The following is a 16,835-nucleotide window of genomic DNA, read 5'->3' as shown; positions in this document are numbered from 1 at the left end:
AAGGCAGGTGGTAAACCGCTGAGCCACTCAGGGATCCCTCTTTTTTTTTTTTTTCTTTTTGCCAGCATATTTCTAACCTTTGACAGCCATTAATGGGTCTTCCATTTCTGAAATTTTGTTATTTAAAAGATACTATATAAATGGAATCATTATATGTAACCTTTGCAATAGACTTTTTTCTTTGAGAAAATTTTTAAAAAATATCTATTTGTTTGAGAGAGAACACAAGCAGGGAGGAGGGGCAGAGGGCAGGGGAGAAGTAGACCCACCCCCACCCCCCCACAGAGCAGGGAGCCCAACGTGGGCTTGATCTCAGGACCCTGGGATCGTGACCCGAGCTAAAGACAGATACCTAACCAAATGAGCCACCCAGGAGCCTGAGATTGGTTTTTTCTTAAATATTTTTTTTTAATTTTTTTATTTATTTATGATAGTCACAGAGAGAGAGAGAGGCAGAGACATAGGCAGAGGGAGAAGCAGGCTCCATGCACCGGGAGCCCGACATGGGACTCGATCCTGGGTCTCCAGGATCGCGCCCTGGGCCAAAGGCAGGCACCAAACCGCTGCGCCACCCAGGGATCCCGAGATTGGTTTTTTCCAATAAGCATGGAGATTCATCTAGGTTGTTTCATATAACAGGAGTAATCTGTGAGTATATCCTAGTTTATTTAACTTCATCTGTTGAAGCACATCTGAGCTGATTCCATTTCTTGACCTTTACAAATAAAGCTGTTATGAAAGTAATTTGTAATCTCTCTGGGATACATAACAAGGAGCGTCACTGCAGTATTTTATGGTAATTATGTGTCTAGTTTTTAAGTAACTGCCAAACTTTTCCAGAGTGATTGTACCATTTTATATTCCTACGAACAATATATAAGTGATCTAGTTCCTCCACATCCTTGCTAGCGTTTACTGTCATCATTTCTTATATTAGCCATTCCAATGTATGTGTAGTAATATTGTGGGGTTTTTAAAAAGATTTTATTTATTCATGAGAGGCCCAGAGAGGTAGAGACATAGGCAGAAGGAGAAACAGGCTCCCTGCAGGCAGCCTGATGTGGGACTTGATTCCAGGACCCCGGGATCACGCACGCTCTGAGCCCAAGGCAGACGCTCAACCACTGAGCCACCCAGGCGTCCCGATATTGTGGTTTTAATTTGCATTTCCCTGATGGCTAATATAGCACAACTTTTCATATGCTTGTTTACCATCTGTATATCCTCTTCTGAGAAATGTGTGTCATTTGCCTATTTTCTAATTGGATTTTTAATTTTTTTACTGTTTTGAGAGTTCTTTATATATTCTAGTTACTAATCCTTTGTTCTTTGTCAGTTAGGGCTTGCAAATGTTTTTTTCAGTATGTACCTTGTCTTAATCTTCTTCACATGGGCTTTCACATTGCAAAAGATTTTAATTTCAGTTTTACCAATTTGTCCTTTTATGGATTATGCTTTGGTATCAAATCTAAGAACTCTTTGCCTAACCCCAGATCTCAGAGATTTTTTTCTTATGTTTTCTCCATGTTTTTAAGTTCTACATTTAATTTTTTAAAAAGATTTTAGTATTTATTTGATGGGGGGAAGTCCCCAGGGTGGGAGGTAGGAACAGAGGGAATGGGAGAAACAGACTCCCTGTTGAGCAAGAGAATCTGATATGAGGCTCGATTCCAGGACCCCAAGATCATGACCTCAGCTGAAGGCAGAAGCCTAACCCAGCTGAGCAACCCAGGTGCTCCACCTTCTACATTTTTTTTTAATTTTTATTTATTTTTATTTATTTATGATAGTCACAGAGAGAGAGAGAGAGGCAGAGACATAGGCAGAGGGAGAAGCAGGCTCCATGCACTGGGAACCCGACGTGGGATTCGATCCCGGGTCTCCAGGATCGCGCCCTGGGCCAAAGGCAGGCGCCAAACCGCTGCGCCACACAGGGATCCCCACCTTCTACATTTTATAGTTAACTCTGATTTATTTTGCATTAATTTTTATTTAAGGTGTGAAGTTTAGGTTGAGGTTCATATTTTGCCTATGAATGTCCAGTTGCTCCAGCACCATTTGATGAGAAAGCTATCCTTCCACCATTGAATTGCTTTTGCATCTTTGCAAAAGAAAAAAAGCAGGTTGAGCATATGTATGCATCTATTTCTTGGTTTACTTCATCTGTTTTTGTGAATAGATTTGAGGAGAGTCCAAAACTAAGCCTTTGCTACTGTTCAGCTTGCTTAGAACTCCTTGTTCATTCATTCATTCATTCATTGATTCATTGATTCATTCATTCATGAGAGACACAGAGAGAGAGGCAGAGACACAGACAGAGGAAGAAGCAGGCCCCACACTGAGAGCCTGACATGGGACTCCATCCTGGGTCTCCAGGATCATGCCCTGGGCTGAAGGCGGCGCTAAACCGCTGAATCACCCAGGCTGCCCTCTCCTTGTTCATTCTTTTTTTTTTTTTTTTTTTAAAGATTTTATTTATTTATTCATGAGAGACACAGAAAGAGAGGCAGAGAAACAAGCAGAGAGAGAAGCAGGCTCCATGCAGGGAGCCTGAGTGGGACTCAATCCAGGGTCTCCAGGGTCACACCCTGGGCTAAAGGCGGTGCTAAACTGCTGAGCCACCCGGGCTGCCCTCCTTGTTCATTCTTTTTTTTTTTTTCCTCCTTGTTCATTCTTAAGCATGATCTTTTTGTCCTTATCTTGGAAAACTTCTTTTTTTTTCCTATTGATCAAAGTGGACAAATATCTAATTAGGAAAAAAAAAAAGGTAAGATATGCAGTAATTTGATTACTAAACAGTTTTTTCAGTTTATCTTCTTTATAATGTAGTGATAAGTCGACATGTATTTGTTTCAGAGAATTCAGTTTTTTTCTAAATTACTTGCATTAACATTTTCATGACAATTATGGCTCAATAATAATAAGTATACTTTATCTGGCATCTTGAGAAAACAGGGTTCTACATTAATGGATTTTTGTATAAAGTTTATCTCTTTGATGAAACTTAAAATTTTAATTATTTTTAGGGAAAATGTTTCCCACATTTGGTTAAATTTAAATAAAGGGTGGCAATTCAGTTACTTCTGGAAATCTGCCAAGAATTCTTTTCTGGCATCTGGATGAACACAAACAGAGACAAATTTGTTTCTTGCCCTAGAAAATTCACTTAAGCTATTCTGGCTCTGAAGTTTTGCAACATTAGACTGGTTTCCTACAACCAATGCAAGGAAGTTTCCATCCCCCAACTGACAAATCCATCAAATTCATGGATTTACCAAAACCTTGTTTCAATAGCCTTTGAAGATTTCCATGAAATTTTAGTTGAAAGTATTCCCATTCTACTTTCAGAGCAGCATTTTAAGGAATGTCCCCCCCTTTTTTTTTTTAAGATTTTATTTATTTATTCATAAGAGACACAGAGAGAGGCAAAGATATAGGCAGAGAGAGAAGTAGGCTCCCTGCTGGGAGACTGATGTGGAACTCCATCCCAGGACCCTAAACATTTTAGGCAATTACTTTATTAATGGAAAATATAGATTTTATAACTTAACAGTATATAAACACATCATTAGAGAAATATTAGGTATATAGGTAAGACTTTCATCTGTCAGAAAGAAGCCAGCCAGTTAGCAAAAAAACAAACCCCCCCAATTTATGAGTATTACATATCAAGACTATATTCACATATACTAAATATATTCATAACAATATATTCATAGACAAATTATTTATAATCATATATATTGTTTATTGAATATATTTACTTGCATTACATATATTCAAAAAGAAAATATTTACAAGACTAGATCACCATACAACTTTTAGCTTTCAAAAAATGTTTAGGGTTTTTTTTCTTTTTTAAATAAACTCTATCTCACCAATACCCTCCTTGTTGGCCCCCCTCCCCCATGTGGGGCTCAGATTCATGATCCTGAGATGAAGAGTTGCATGGTCTACTGACAGAGCCATCCAGTTACTCCTAGGATTTTTCTTATTTAAAAATTATTTTGAGTCAAAATTCATCCTATAGATTTGCCTTAATATGTTTTTAGTTGATGCCTTCCTATTAATCATTCAAATAGATAATTGTGTTTCTAAGAGCAAACTATTGTCCTGAGAAGTAAAGATATCCTTATATATTATGTAATAAGAAACAATATTTTTGTTAATAATGGAAGAATGTAATTCTGTATAATGTTTTTTGAGAAAAGTATACATAGGTGAAAGGTCAGCCAATTTGGCTATGTGAAAACTTAAACTTTTAAAGTTTTTATTAAAGTAAAGTGAAAAGGGAAGGCAACAGTTTGGAGAAAATGCAGCAATGTGACAGTTGAGGTCTTCATGGCACTGTAATATTTTAATGATTTACAAAAGAATTAATTAAACTTCAGGGAAAAATAGGTAGAATGAAGAGCAGTTATTTGCCTCATTAGTAATTAAGCATAAAATAATACAGCAATCCATTTACTTTTAATTTTCTTTCTTTCTTTCTTTATTTTTTTAATTTAATTACTTATTTTAGAGAGAGAGACAGAGGGTGTGTGCATGAGGGGGAGGGGCAGAGGGAGATAGAATCCAGGGAGAGAGAATCCCAGGCAGACTCTGGGCTGAGTGTGGAGCCTGTCTCAGGCTTGTTCTCATGACCCTGAGATCACAACCACCAAAACCCAGAGTTGGGGGCTTAACAGACTTGTGCCTCAAAAGAGCCTCTGCCTGCCTGCCTGCCTGCCTTCATGTAAAATTACTGTACAGTGTTATATAGTTTCAGGTATACATTAGTTTTGGCAATTCTGTGTTACTCAGTGCTCATTACCAAAAGTGTACTCTTAATTCCCTTCATCTGTTTCACCCATTCCCCCCACCCACCTCCTCACTGGTAATCACCAGTTCTCTATATTTAAGAGTCTAGTTTTTTTGTCTCTTTTTTCCCTATTCTTTGTTTTGTTTCTTAATCCATTTACTTTTTTAAAAAATCTATCAAAGTAGCAAAAATATAATATGAAATATTGCCCATTGCTGGTGAGGGGAAAGGAAGAGAGGAAGTTATTCTCCTATGTATTGCTGATGGGTCTAGAGAATTCTTTTTTTGTTTGTTTGTTTTTTGAAACTTTGAAGGTGTAAGGGAGGAAAAACCGCCCCTTACTCTCCTAGATTCTGTGACTTGGCCTAAGTAATAAACAGATTAATAGGGGAAAAGCATACAGTGTTCTTTAATATTTTTGTGTGCACACAGGAGTCTTCATAAGGCAAATGAAGTCCCAAAGAAGCAGTTAGAAATGAAAGTTTATATATATTTTAAACAAAGAATTTATATATTTGTGGAGAAGTGACTAGACAAAGTTTCAGCCAGCAGCCATAAATTGTGAGACAGTAACTAGAAAATATATGGGAGAAACTAATGGAAGATAAGGGTTATTTTAGTAAGTGTATTTGTACAGATCCATTTTGGCATCATCTCCCAGTCTCTAGTGCTAAGAATGTTCTTCCCTTTCTGCTATAAGGAGGGCATCTACCTCATGGGAAATTTTGTGACCTGGTTTTAGGTAGAAAGAGAGAGGTCAGAGAGAACTTCCTGCATTAGCTGTTTCTCGTGTGCTTTCCGCCTGAAATAGTATGCCAAAGTGCCATATTTTGGGATGGCACCTTATGAACCCCTCCAAAATACAATATGCGTGCCAGTAATGAGCATATTGTATATACAGTTGATGAATTATTACAAGGTGGATAAATATGACTAGCATTCATAGCAATAAGCTGGACTTTATCAGCACGTTAGAGGAGCCCCTTATACTCCCTCCCATATCTAACCCAATCTTCCTGAATGATTGCTGAGTCATAGGGTATATATGCTCAGCCTTAGTAGAGACTGCCAGTTTTCCAGAGTGATTGTATCAGTTTATACTGCCAGCAGTAGTGTGTCAGGGTCCCAGTTGCTCCACTTCTTCATGATTATCATTTTGGAAAGCATTTTGACAGAATGTATCAAGAGCCATAGATCTGTCTATACCCATTTATCTGGTAATTCTACTAATAGAAAAGATGGGGAAAGATATGCACAAAAACTTGAGCAAAGCAGAGATCAGAGATCACAAGCTAAATCTGGCCAGCTGCACCCCAAATCCAGTTACAACCATTTGTTGTTTGTGGCTGCTTTTGTGCTACAGTGGGAAAGTTTAGTAGTTATTTCAGAAACCTTGCAAAACAAAGTATTTACTATCTGACCCTCTCCAGAAAAAGTTTGCTGACCTCTACATTAGAGCACTATTTAGAGTAGTAAAAGATTAGCAATAACTAGTATCCACCAGTTGGGGAATTACTAGTTATATCCTGGTGTAAGCACTTGATGGAATCGAATATAGCCATTTAAAATGATGGTGATACAGATTATTCATCCAGTACATATTTATTGGGCATTTGGTATATGTTAGGTACTTTTCTAAATGCTGGCAAATCAGTAAAGACTAGAATTCATGCCTTCATAGAACTTAAATTTTAGTGGAGGAGATAGGAAATAAACAAGCCAAGTACATAAAATAACATGTAAGAGGTTAGTGGTAAGATGGAAGAAGAAAGGGAAGGGAGATACGAAAAATTTCAGGGTGAGGGCTTGATGTTTTTAGATTGCCTTCTTTCTCTGAGAAAATGACTTTTGAGTAAGAACTTGAAATAAGTGAAAGGGCTTGACATACAGGTAGCTGGAGAAAGAGCATTTGAGGCAGAGGGAGAAGCAAGTACAAAGGGACAAAGTTGGAACTGTGCCTGATGTGTTGTTCTAGGAACAGCAGTAAGATGAAGGGCTGTGATAGAGTGAAGGACAGGGAGAGTAGCAGGGGGTGAGGTTGGAGGTAATGGAGGTGGGGTGGCAGTGAGGGCCCATCATGGTCAACCTCTAGCAACATGAAAAATCCCTATCATAAATTGTTCAAGTAAAAATAGTGCTCTTTCTCACTTCCATTTTCCCTCCCTCTCTGCTCAGTAATGACAGTCATGTAAAGCAATGCATAATAAGGAAAAGACTGGAAGAAAATACCTTGGAATACCAACATTTTTAATGTCCTGGGATTATGAATTATGCTTCTTGCCAACACTTGCTATAATTTGGCTGTCTTCTATAATAAAATGGATATTTAGAAACTTGAAGGAATTTGCATACCTTAGAAATCAGTTACTTTTAGTTGATTGTAGCCTGCCAGTGGATAGCACTGTCTTTTTTTTTTTTTTTAGGATTTATTTATTTGAGAGGGAAAGGAAGAGTGCGCAAGGGTGAAGGCAGGACGGAGGGGCAGAAGGAAAGGGAGAAGGAGAGAGAGAATCTCAAGCAGACTCCCCACTGAGCACAGGGCACGACATAGGGCTTGATCTCAAGACCCTGAGATCATGACCTGAGCCAAAACCAAAAGTTGATGCTCAACCTACTGAGCCACCCAGGTGCCCCAGATGGCGTTGTCTTAAATCATCTAAGGAGTTGCTGGTTTTTAAATTATTTTTTCAGTGTTTGAGTCAGAAGGAACTGTGGAGCTTATGTACTTAAACTCCTTCATTTTATGTTTTATAGGTTAGGAAATGATTTGGAGAAGTGAAGGAACTCAGGCTTTCAGTTCTTTTTCTTAGATGTTTGTCCCATCACTATTTAATCTGAGGTTATTTTGCACTTTAATGATTTTTGTGATTAATGACTTACCTAATCTCTAACATAAAAAGAAAATCTTTGATAGTAATGAAATCTAAATCTGTGTTGTCCAAATCTTCTTAGTGGGAAAACCACTGTAGCAGATATGTGTTAATAATGAATTCTTTTGGCGAGCATCCTGGTTAAGACCATGGATGTAATAGAGCTCAGACTGCCTGGGTTTGTTTCTGGCCCTTATTAGTACATAACCTCTCTGCGCGTTAGTTTCCCACTTATAAGATGCTTTGATCCTAAGTATATACCCCATAGGGCTGTTGTGAAAATTAAATGAATTCATGTGGGTAGAATGCCAGGCACCTAGACCAAATGATTATTGAGGCTTAAATATCAGGAAGGGAAGGTATTTGAACACTAAGTACCAGAGAAAATTGAGTTCAGCAAATACTTGAATTGTGGTGTTGAAAGTGTTTATGTCTCTCTACTTTGACTTCATAGAGAACATGTGGCAGTTTATTAACATTGTGAAGCTGATCATCTTAATTAGCACAGTGGCCTCATACCCTGCTGTTGTAGCATTTATGCTATAAACCCTTCACAGATGGTTATCGAATCGGAGGGGAAAGAATACTTACTTTTATTTGAGTAGCAGAAATACTGTGACTTAGGTGAATGGCCTGAGTAAGTGGATCATATGACAAAACACAGAGCAAGATGAGTGGTAAAAGGCCATTGGCTGGCCTAAAAGCTGGCTGGCACAGTGTCCATCCAGCTCTAGGAAAGATTGCTTGTTTACTGGAGCATGCAAGAACTTTGTTTTATGCGGATATAGGTCAGGGCAGTAAAGAGCTCCATATACACAGACACACAGTGGTGAAAGGGAGTCAAGTAGAGTGTGGAGGGTGTAACCTGTCCTTTGAAGTGTGCCACCAAAATTTTAGTGTTTGAGTGCCCTTAACTTCAGAGAGGTTGAGCACCACAGAACTCATGTAATAGCTGATAGTTAAGAATTAACCCTATTTATTTATTTTAAAAGATTTTGTTTATTCATGAGAAACACAGAGGCAGAGACATAGGCAGAGGGAGAAGCAGGCTCCCTGTGGGAAGCCGATGTGGGACTCGATCCCAGGGCCCCAAGGTCACACCCTGAGCCCCAAGCCAAAGGCAGACGCTCAACCGCTGAGCCACCCAGGAGTCCCAAGAATTAACATTTAAAAAAGTTTTTCTAGAAAACCCCCTCAAAATATATAATAAAACTTGTTAAAATTTGAGGTATGGGGGTGCCAGGTTGGCACACTCAGTTAAACATCGGACTCTTGGTTTCGGCTCAGGTCATGATCTCACGGTCCTGAGATCCAGCCCCTAGTTGGATTCTGTGCTCAGCTCAGCTAGGATTCTGCTTAAAATTTCTCTCTTCTCCACTTGGTGGGATGAGCACTGGGTGATATGCTATATGCTGGCAAATTGAACTCCAAAAAAAAAAAAAAAAAGTTTCTCTGTTCTCCTCCATCTGCCCTTCCCCCCTGCTTTCTCCCCCATCCCCAAATAAATAGATCTTTAAAGACTTTTTTGAAGTATGGAAAAAACAAAATTTAACTTACAGAGTACTTTGGCAATTTGTAAAAATAAAGTTAGATATATTTTTCTTACTGGTATTTGTCTTAGTGAAGGGTAATTTTATATACACACTGTGTCCCTAATGTATTTTGTGTTTGAGACTATTTGGGGATTGCATAAAATTCTGTTACTTTTTAGTGGGAAAAGTCTGAATCTTTTTGCAGTGCTGGTTTTGTTTTCTTCAGAAGTTTTACTTGGTCATGCTGCTGCCTTTTTCTTTTTAACATAGCTGGGTGAGTACAGTTGTAGTCAGCAGTGTTTCTACCACACTAGCTTCATAAGAAACTTTCTGCCTTCCTTGCAGAATCATGGATTATAACTTAGGGTTTCTGTGGGCATGTTAATTCTGAATAGAACCTGGGGATTGTGCTTAACTAGAAGTCTGGTGGTTTTGGTAGTGAGTTCCTAACAGGACTCAGATACTTATATGCTCAGTAGGACATTGCTGTTGTAGCAATTGTGGTATTTAATTGAACCTGAAGGTCCCTTGGAATTTTCCTAGTCCATTATATTAAACTGCGAAAGTTCTTTAAAATGTAATTCAGTATTTATGATTTAGTTAATAGTTAAGCTAAGGACTTTTAGAAGCATTTGGAGGTGGGTGGAAGGAAGCCATACATTTACAGAGACCTTCATGAAACATGAAAATTGTGACACTGAATTAGACTTTCTTTCCCAGCCCACTGCTGCTACACCAGGCTCTGGTCCAAAGAGTAGCATATGACTCAGATTTCGCCTGAACACCCTTGTTTGTTGAGTTTGTTATCCTTTTCAGGGCTGGGTTGGTATATCATAGGCACATAATTAATCTGAATACTCAGGAAGGACATATGGAATCTCTCTTCTGGTTTTAAGAAATGACTGTGATTGACTAGTTTGATTCTTTCAAGTAAGAATTTTTTGTCTGTTTGGTAAATATATAACATTAGCATGAGGGGAACTAAATTCCTGTCGACTAGGATATCAATCAAACTTTCTGTTTCTGTAAGATCAAGTGTGACTGAGATAGTGTATCTCTTAGCTTTACTTGGTAATTCTTAATCTTTTTTTTGTAGGTTTTTGACCCCTTTGAGAATTGGATAAAAAGTTTGAATTCTCTTCTCAGAAAATGCACACCTGCACATACAGCATACAATTTTGTATAAATTTTAGGAAGTAGGTGGATCTTCCTGATACTTTATGCTAACAGCCTCTATTTTGTGTATTTACATTTTAGCATATGACTTTCTTCTGTTTTCTTAAGAATGGAAACCTTAAACGTTTGAGATAAGGATTAGGAGAGTAAGCTTCTGGGTTTCCAGAGAAGATTTGTGTTTTGAGGGGGGGATACTGTGGTATTTTTCCATCAGAAATCCATTTAAACTGTTGTTTCTGATAAATGTGTGAGTAGTGCATCTGGATAAATCATTCTTCTGCACTGTAGGTAATGAAAAAATAGTCTCTCACTACTGGTACATTCACAAAGACAGTCTAGCAGGAAAAATTAAAAAGCTTAAAATCTCATTCTCATTTCTTCAGGAATAAAGAGGGAGAATTCATTATGTCAAGCATTACAAATAAGCATGTATTAAAGCGGCTACATATGATGATGGCACATTGTTGGAACACCCCATGAAAGATAATTTGCATGGAAGATGATTATTCAATAGGGCTTTAATTTACAAGAAACATTCCACAATTTAATTGAGCCCTTTTTGCACATAGTACTTCACTTCAATAGATTGCATTTGCTCCCTGCATATGTACAATGCCATAAGGGTGTTTAAAATCTGATTCAGTCTAGCTGGAAGGTGAAACAACAGATGAAAGTCATGTCATAAAAATATACATTATTAAACATTTGAGAATTGTTTTTGAGATCAGTTTTCTGATGGCTGATTTGTACCATAAAGCTGATTGTCTAATTTTCTTTTTTCTAATAAGATTTGTATAAGATTATTTGGCCCTGCTGGCCACTAGTTAAACTATATGGTTCAATTTAAATTTTTTTCACTTTTACAGGCTAGTCACCTATATGGTACTTTTGTGAAATGAGCATACAATGCCTGCATTTCTTGTTATTAGAGAAAAAAAATTATTTGGTGATAAAGAAGACACTAAAATAAACATTTCAACAAATAGCTGACTTATGAGTAAAATGCCTAGAAAGATAATGCAGTAGTCCTCCCTTATCTATAGGGAGATATATTCCAAGACCGCCCGTGAATGCCTGAAATTGCAGATAGTACCAAACCATATATATATATATACACACTTATATATACATACACACACACACATAGAGTTTTTATTGATGTATACCTATGATAAAGTTCAATTTATGAGTTAAACACAGTAAGAGATTAACAACCAATAATAATAGAGCGGTTATAATAATACACTGTAATAAAAGTTACATGAATGTGATCTCTCTCAAAATACCTTATTGTACTGTGCTTACCCTTCTCTTGATGATGTGAGGTGATAAAATGCCTACGTGATGAGGTGAAGTGAGGTGAATGACGTAGCATTAGGTTATTATTGACCTTCTGACACTATGTCAGGAGAATCATCTGCTTCAAGACCCCAGTTGATGTGTAACTGAAATCTCGGAAAGCAAAAGCTCAGATAAGGAAGCTACTCTATATGGTTAAAAAGAAGATAAAGTAACAAAGTTATATGGATACATCTAGTGTCTTCTCTGGCTGTATTAGAATAGTGTATGGATAAACTTTATCCTAGAGAGGAAGTTTTGTGTGAGCCTGAACTGATTCCTTATGGATGTTCCATCCTTGAGCATTTATTATTTTTTTAAAATATTTTATTTATTTATGATAGACATAGAGAGGCAGAGTCACAGGCAGAGGGAGAAGCAGGCTCCATGCCGGGAGCCTGATGCGGGACTCGATCCCGGGACTCCAGGATCACGCCCTGGGCCAAAGGCAGGCGCTAAACCGCTGAGCCACCCAGGGATCCCCAATCCTTGAGCATTTAAAACAAACATTGTTGTGAGAAGCCAGGCCCATTCTTGGTGGGGAAACACTAAAGGTATGTCCAAATGAGGAAAACATTGAAGACCTGTGGGTTAAGTTAGGAGGAACGAGATCAGGATGTCTGTTATCACCACTGTGTTAGAGTCCTAAGATAAGGCAAGAAAAATGGTTACAGATGTTGGAAAGGAAAGGAAACCATGTAATGATCACCATTTGTAGGAGTAGTGATAGCACAAAGGAAAAGAGTATTTTTGAGAATAAGATGAAAGCTTAAAGTGGAGGGCAGAGAGGTTGAAACATTTTCTGTTGGGTACCCTCCATATTTTGAGTGAATGAAGGCTTTCTGCTGAAAGTGGAAGGGCTAAGAGGGAAATGGCAACTAAGAAGAATGAGAAGAAAGGATTTAGAGTAGCTGTGATGAAAAAGTATTTGGTGTAGCTCTAAGAGTTCACCTGAGGGTAAATTGTATGAAGACACTATGGAGTCAGTCAGGCAAGGTTGGTTCCTGTGAGCCAAGGTGATTTCTGAATTCTCTAAGCATAAGCAGTTAATTACCTGTGTGGGCAAATCAGTTAGAAGAGGTCTCTGATTATATACAGAGAAGTCTAGATGGAAATTCCTACTTCCTAGAGTTATTGTGGAGATAAACTAAATTAGATGTGACAGTGGGTATGAACTGTTTCCTGCAGTGCTCTGCATTATAGTAAGCTCGTAGGAGATACCTGCTTTAAAGCAGAAGCAAAAATCCTGTACCCTGTGAGTCCATTCTTTCCAGATAGTTAAGCAATTTTGTCTCCCATACATTCCTTCTCTTCTCTTCTTTCTTTCTTTCTTTCTTTCTTTCTTTCTTTCTTTCTTTCTTTCTTTCTTTCTTTCTTTCTTTCAAGATTTTATTTATTCATTCATGAGAGACACAGAGAGAGAGAGAGGCAGAGACGTAGGCAGAGAGAGAAGCAGGCTCCTTATGGATGTCGGACTCAGGACTCCATCCCAGGACTTGGATCATGACCTGAGCCAAAGGCAAATGCTCAACCACTGAGCCACCCAGGTGCCCCTCCCATACATTTTTTCAATATTCAGCGTCCTTAAACTTCTTTGCACTGGTCCTGGCCCCCTTTCCTTTATCTCTGCCTTTGCATCCTGAGATACCTCTGCTTGATCCTGCTACATCTTGTTCCTGTTTCCTTTTCTTCATAGCCAGATTCTTAAATAAATGGATTACAGTATTACCTTTCCTTTATTACTAACTCTCTTTAATCCCAGGGAATTTGGCTATCTCCCTTCTACGCAGTCTCCACAAAATTAAACATACCCAATAGACAAACGCCTAAGTAAATGATCAGATGATAATAAGTGCTGTGGAGAAAAAGAATTCAAGTTAGGGAGTGCCAGGCACATGTCGCGGTGGGGGGCTGTGGGGTGGTCTGGAAGGTGTCTCTTTTTGGGGGGGGGATTGTCTCTAATAAGAGGACACTAAAGCAGATTTAAGGAAGTGAAGGAGCAAATCATACAGATATCTGGGGAGAAGAACATTCCAGGCAACCAATACAAAATCCCTGTAGTGGGGACAGGGTTGGTGCATTTGAGGAAGAGCAGGGAGAGTTTTGCAGATGGGACAGAGTGGTTGAGAAGGGGATGATGTCAGAGAGGTAAGTAGATTGACATTGGGAGCGTATGGAAATTGTCTTCTTTTTTTTTTAAGATTTTATTTATTCATGACACACACACACACACAGAGAGAGAGAGAGAGAGAGAGAGAGAGAGAGAGAGATTGAGAGGCAGAGACACAGGCAGAGGGAGAAGCAGGCTCCATGCAGAGAGCCAGTCGTGGGACTCTAGGATCAGGCCCTGGGCTGAAGGCGGCGCTAAACTGCTGAGCCACCTGGGCTGCCCTGGAAATTGTCTTCTGATGGCTTCTGTTTCCTCACTGAGAGTAAGAATGTAGCAGAAGCCATTGGAAATTTGAAGAGATGTTCGATTAGGACGGTAGAGAGAGCATGGACTTGAGCAAAGTGTTGTCTCTGGACCAGCAGCACCAAGATTATCTGGAAATGTGTTAGATATGCAAATTCTTGGGTCTCATTCCAGACCTGCTGAATTGGAATCAGACCTACTGTCCTGGAGGTGAGGGCAAACAATTTGTGTTTTAACAAGCTTTCTGGGTTAGTATGCACAAACATGTTTGAGAGCCACTGGACTAGAGAGTTAAGTATAATTACTAGGTAGCCCTGAGGACCCACTTGAGTTTAGTGATCTTAAATTTGATGTGAAAATAGTCATTAGGTTATGTTGAGAAAGAAAGGGATGAGAGAATTGAGTGTGTATAGGAGTTGTTTTAAGTGATGTACTGCAAAATCTAACCTGCATAAAGAAAGAAGCGAGGATGAGGGACAGTGAAAGCATGCTAGAATCAATGGACTTTTGGTCCCAGTGGATCAAAGAATTGGTCAGTGAAAGAAATTCTGACACAGATCTGATTGATTCTAAATTACAGGTATTTTTCCCTTTAGTCAAATGTCTTCATAAGTCACTATTTCCTACCTGAGATTTTTATGTCAGAGCAAGTAATTTTTTTTTTTAGAGCAAGTAATTTTGAGTCAAAAGTTTTGAGTTCAAGTCCTGCCTTTATTAGCTGGCCTTGGTTAACTTACTTACATTTTCTGAATCAATTTCAGTATCTGCACGATGAAATTATAAATACTTAATAGTTTAGTCTTACAGTTCAGAATATGAAATGAGACAAGTATGTGTAAATGTTTTATAAAATATGAAGTCCATCTCCTTTTTTAAAAAAAATATTTATTTGAGAGAAGGAGAGAGAGCATGAATGGAGGGGGGCCGAGGGAGAGGGAGAAGCAGACTCTCACTGAGCATGGAGCCGACATAGGGCTTGATCCCAGGACCCCAAGATCATGACCTGAGCCAAAGATAGACGCTTAACCAACTGAGCCACCCAGGTGCACCTGAAGTGCCCTTTACTGTTTTCTACACCGACCTCTTCCTCTTCCATATCCTGTATTTTGTTTATGTAATGCAAAGAATCTTGCCATGTCTATTACAAAAATATGAATCTTGTAGAAAAGTAAGAAAAAAAGTATTCATGACTGTTGTTATTACTTGCCTTGTAATAAAATGTCTTAAAAATACACTAAACTAAAAAAAAGAAAAACAACACTAGACTTATGCTTCTGGCCAAGGTAGAGTAACTGAGAGTAAATTTACATTCCACCTGTATTTTTAGGGTTCTACAGAGAAGTAGAACCAATAGGATGTGTATGTTTATATATTTATTATAAGGAATTGAGCCACTTATTGGACAAGCTGAGAACTCCCAAATTCTGCAGTCTGCAAGTTTGAGACCCTGGAGAGCCAATGTGTAATTCCAGTCCACTAGGAAAGCTAATGGTGTACTTTCCAGTCTGAAAGCCTGAAGGCTCAAGATCCAAGAAGAGCCAGTGTTTCCTTAGAATCTGAATGCACAAAAAGACTGATGACTCAGCTCATTTGTTAAACAGGAAGAATTCCTTCTTACTCAGCTTTTTTGTTTTATTAAGGTCTTCAATTGATTGGGTGAGGCCACTCACCGGTGGTGGGGGGGGCAATCTGCTTTATGTAGTCTACAGATTCAAATGTTAATCTCCTCCAGAAGCACCTTCACAGACACACCCAGCCTAATGTTAATCAAATATTTGGGTACTGTGTGTCCTGTCAAGTTGACATACAGAATTAACCATCACACCACCGGAAACAAGAAACAGTGATTTTTAAAATACTGGATATCAGGCATTGAAGTACCAGTGATCTCTGAGAGATGAGAAACAAACAAGGTAAACCCCATGACTTCCTCAGCTTACTTCCTGGAAAGGGTTTCTAGGTTTGGTGTGAGCAGAAGGGAACCCAAGTGGAGGCTGCCAGTTAGTTTCCCTGAGTTGAGAAGGTGGGGGATGGAAGTCTGAAGAGGCCATGGTGACTAGAGTTCATAGAGCGCATAGGAAGAAGCAAAACTATCTCTATTTGCATGTGATCCTATATATAGAAAATACCAAGGACTCCACAAGAAAACTGCCAGAGGTAATAAATGAATTCAGTTGCAAGGTAGTAGATCAACACACAAGTCACTTCTATACACAAGCAATGAACAATCCCCAAAGGAAATTAAGACAGCAGTTCCATTTATAATAGTATCTCAGAAAATAAAATACCTAGTAATAAACAACCAAGGCGGTGAAAGACTTGTACACTGAAACTATAAAACAGTGCTGAAAGAAATTAAAGGCCTAAATAGATGGAAATAAAGCCCATGTTCATAGATAGGAGGACTTAATATTGTTAATAAGTCAATATTCCCCTGAGCTATTCTTAGTGAAATCCCAGTAGCCTTTTGTACAGAAATTTCAAAACTGATCCTTAAATTCATTTGGAATTAAGTAAGTCATGAATAGTCAAAATAATTTTGAAAAAGAACAAAGCTGGAGGGCTTGAACTTCCTGATTTCAAAACTTACTACAAAGCTATTATAATCAAAACTGTGTGGTGTTGGCATAAAGATAGAAATATAGATTAATGGGATAGAATTGACAGTCTAGAAATACACCTGTATATCTAGGGCCAGTTGGTTT

The 16,835-nt window shown here is 38.4% G+C and overlaps 1 protein-coding gene across 6 annotated transcripts in view; it reads left to right on the top strand.

Moving 5' to 3' along the window:
* KIAA1958 (KIAA1958 ortholog) overlaps positions 1-16,835 on the top strand; it is a 148,070-nt gene that overhangs the window by 11,582 nt on the left and 119,653 nt on the right. Inside the window, exon 1 of one of the 6 annotated variants that reach the window (XM_072727666.1) lies at positions 2,498-2,767. The exons of the other annotated variants lie outside the window; for them this stretch is intronic. The gene's annotated coding sequence lies outside the window, so the exon portion shown is untranslated. Of the gene's footprint in view, positions 1-2,497; positions 2,768-16,835 lie in introns of those variants that run through there. 6 annotated transcript variants of the gene reach the window in all.

The sequence above is a fragment of the Vulpes vulpes genome, chromosome 12 (assembly GCF_048418805.1).
Source record: "Vulpes vulpes isolate BD-2025 chromosome 12, VulVul3, whole genome shotgun sequence".
Classification (NCBI taxonomy): domain Eukaryota; kingdom Metazoa; phylum Chordata; class Mammalia; order Carnivora; family Canidae; genus Vulpes; species Vulpes vulpes.
The sequence above is the reverse complement of the archived record's forward strand: the minus strand, read 5'-3'. Positions and strand labels throughout refer to the sequence as shown.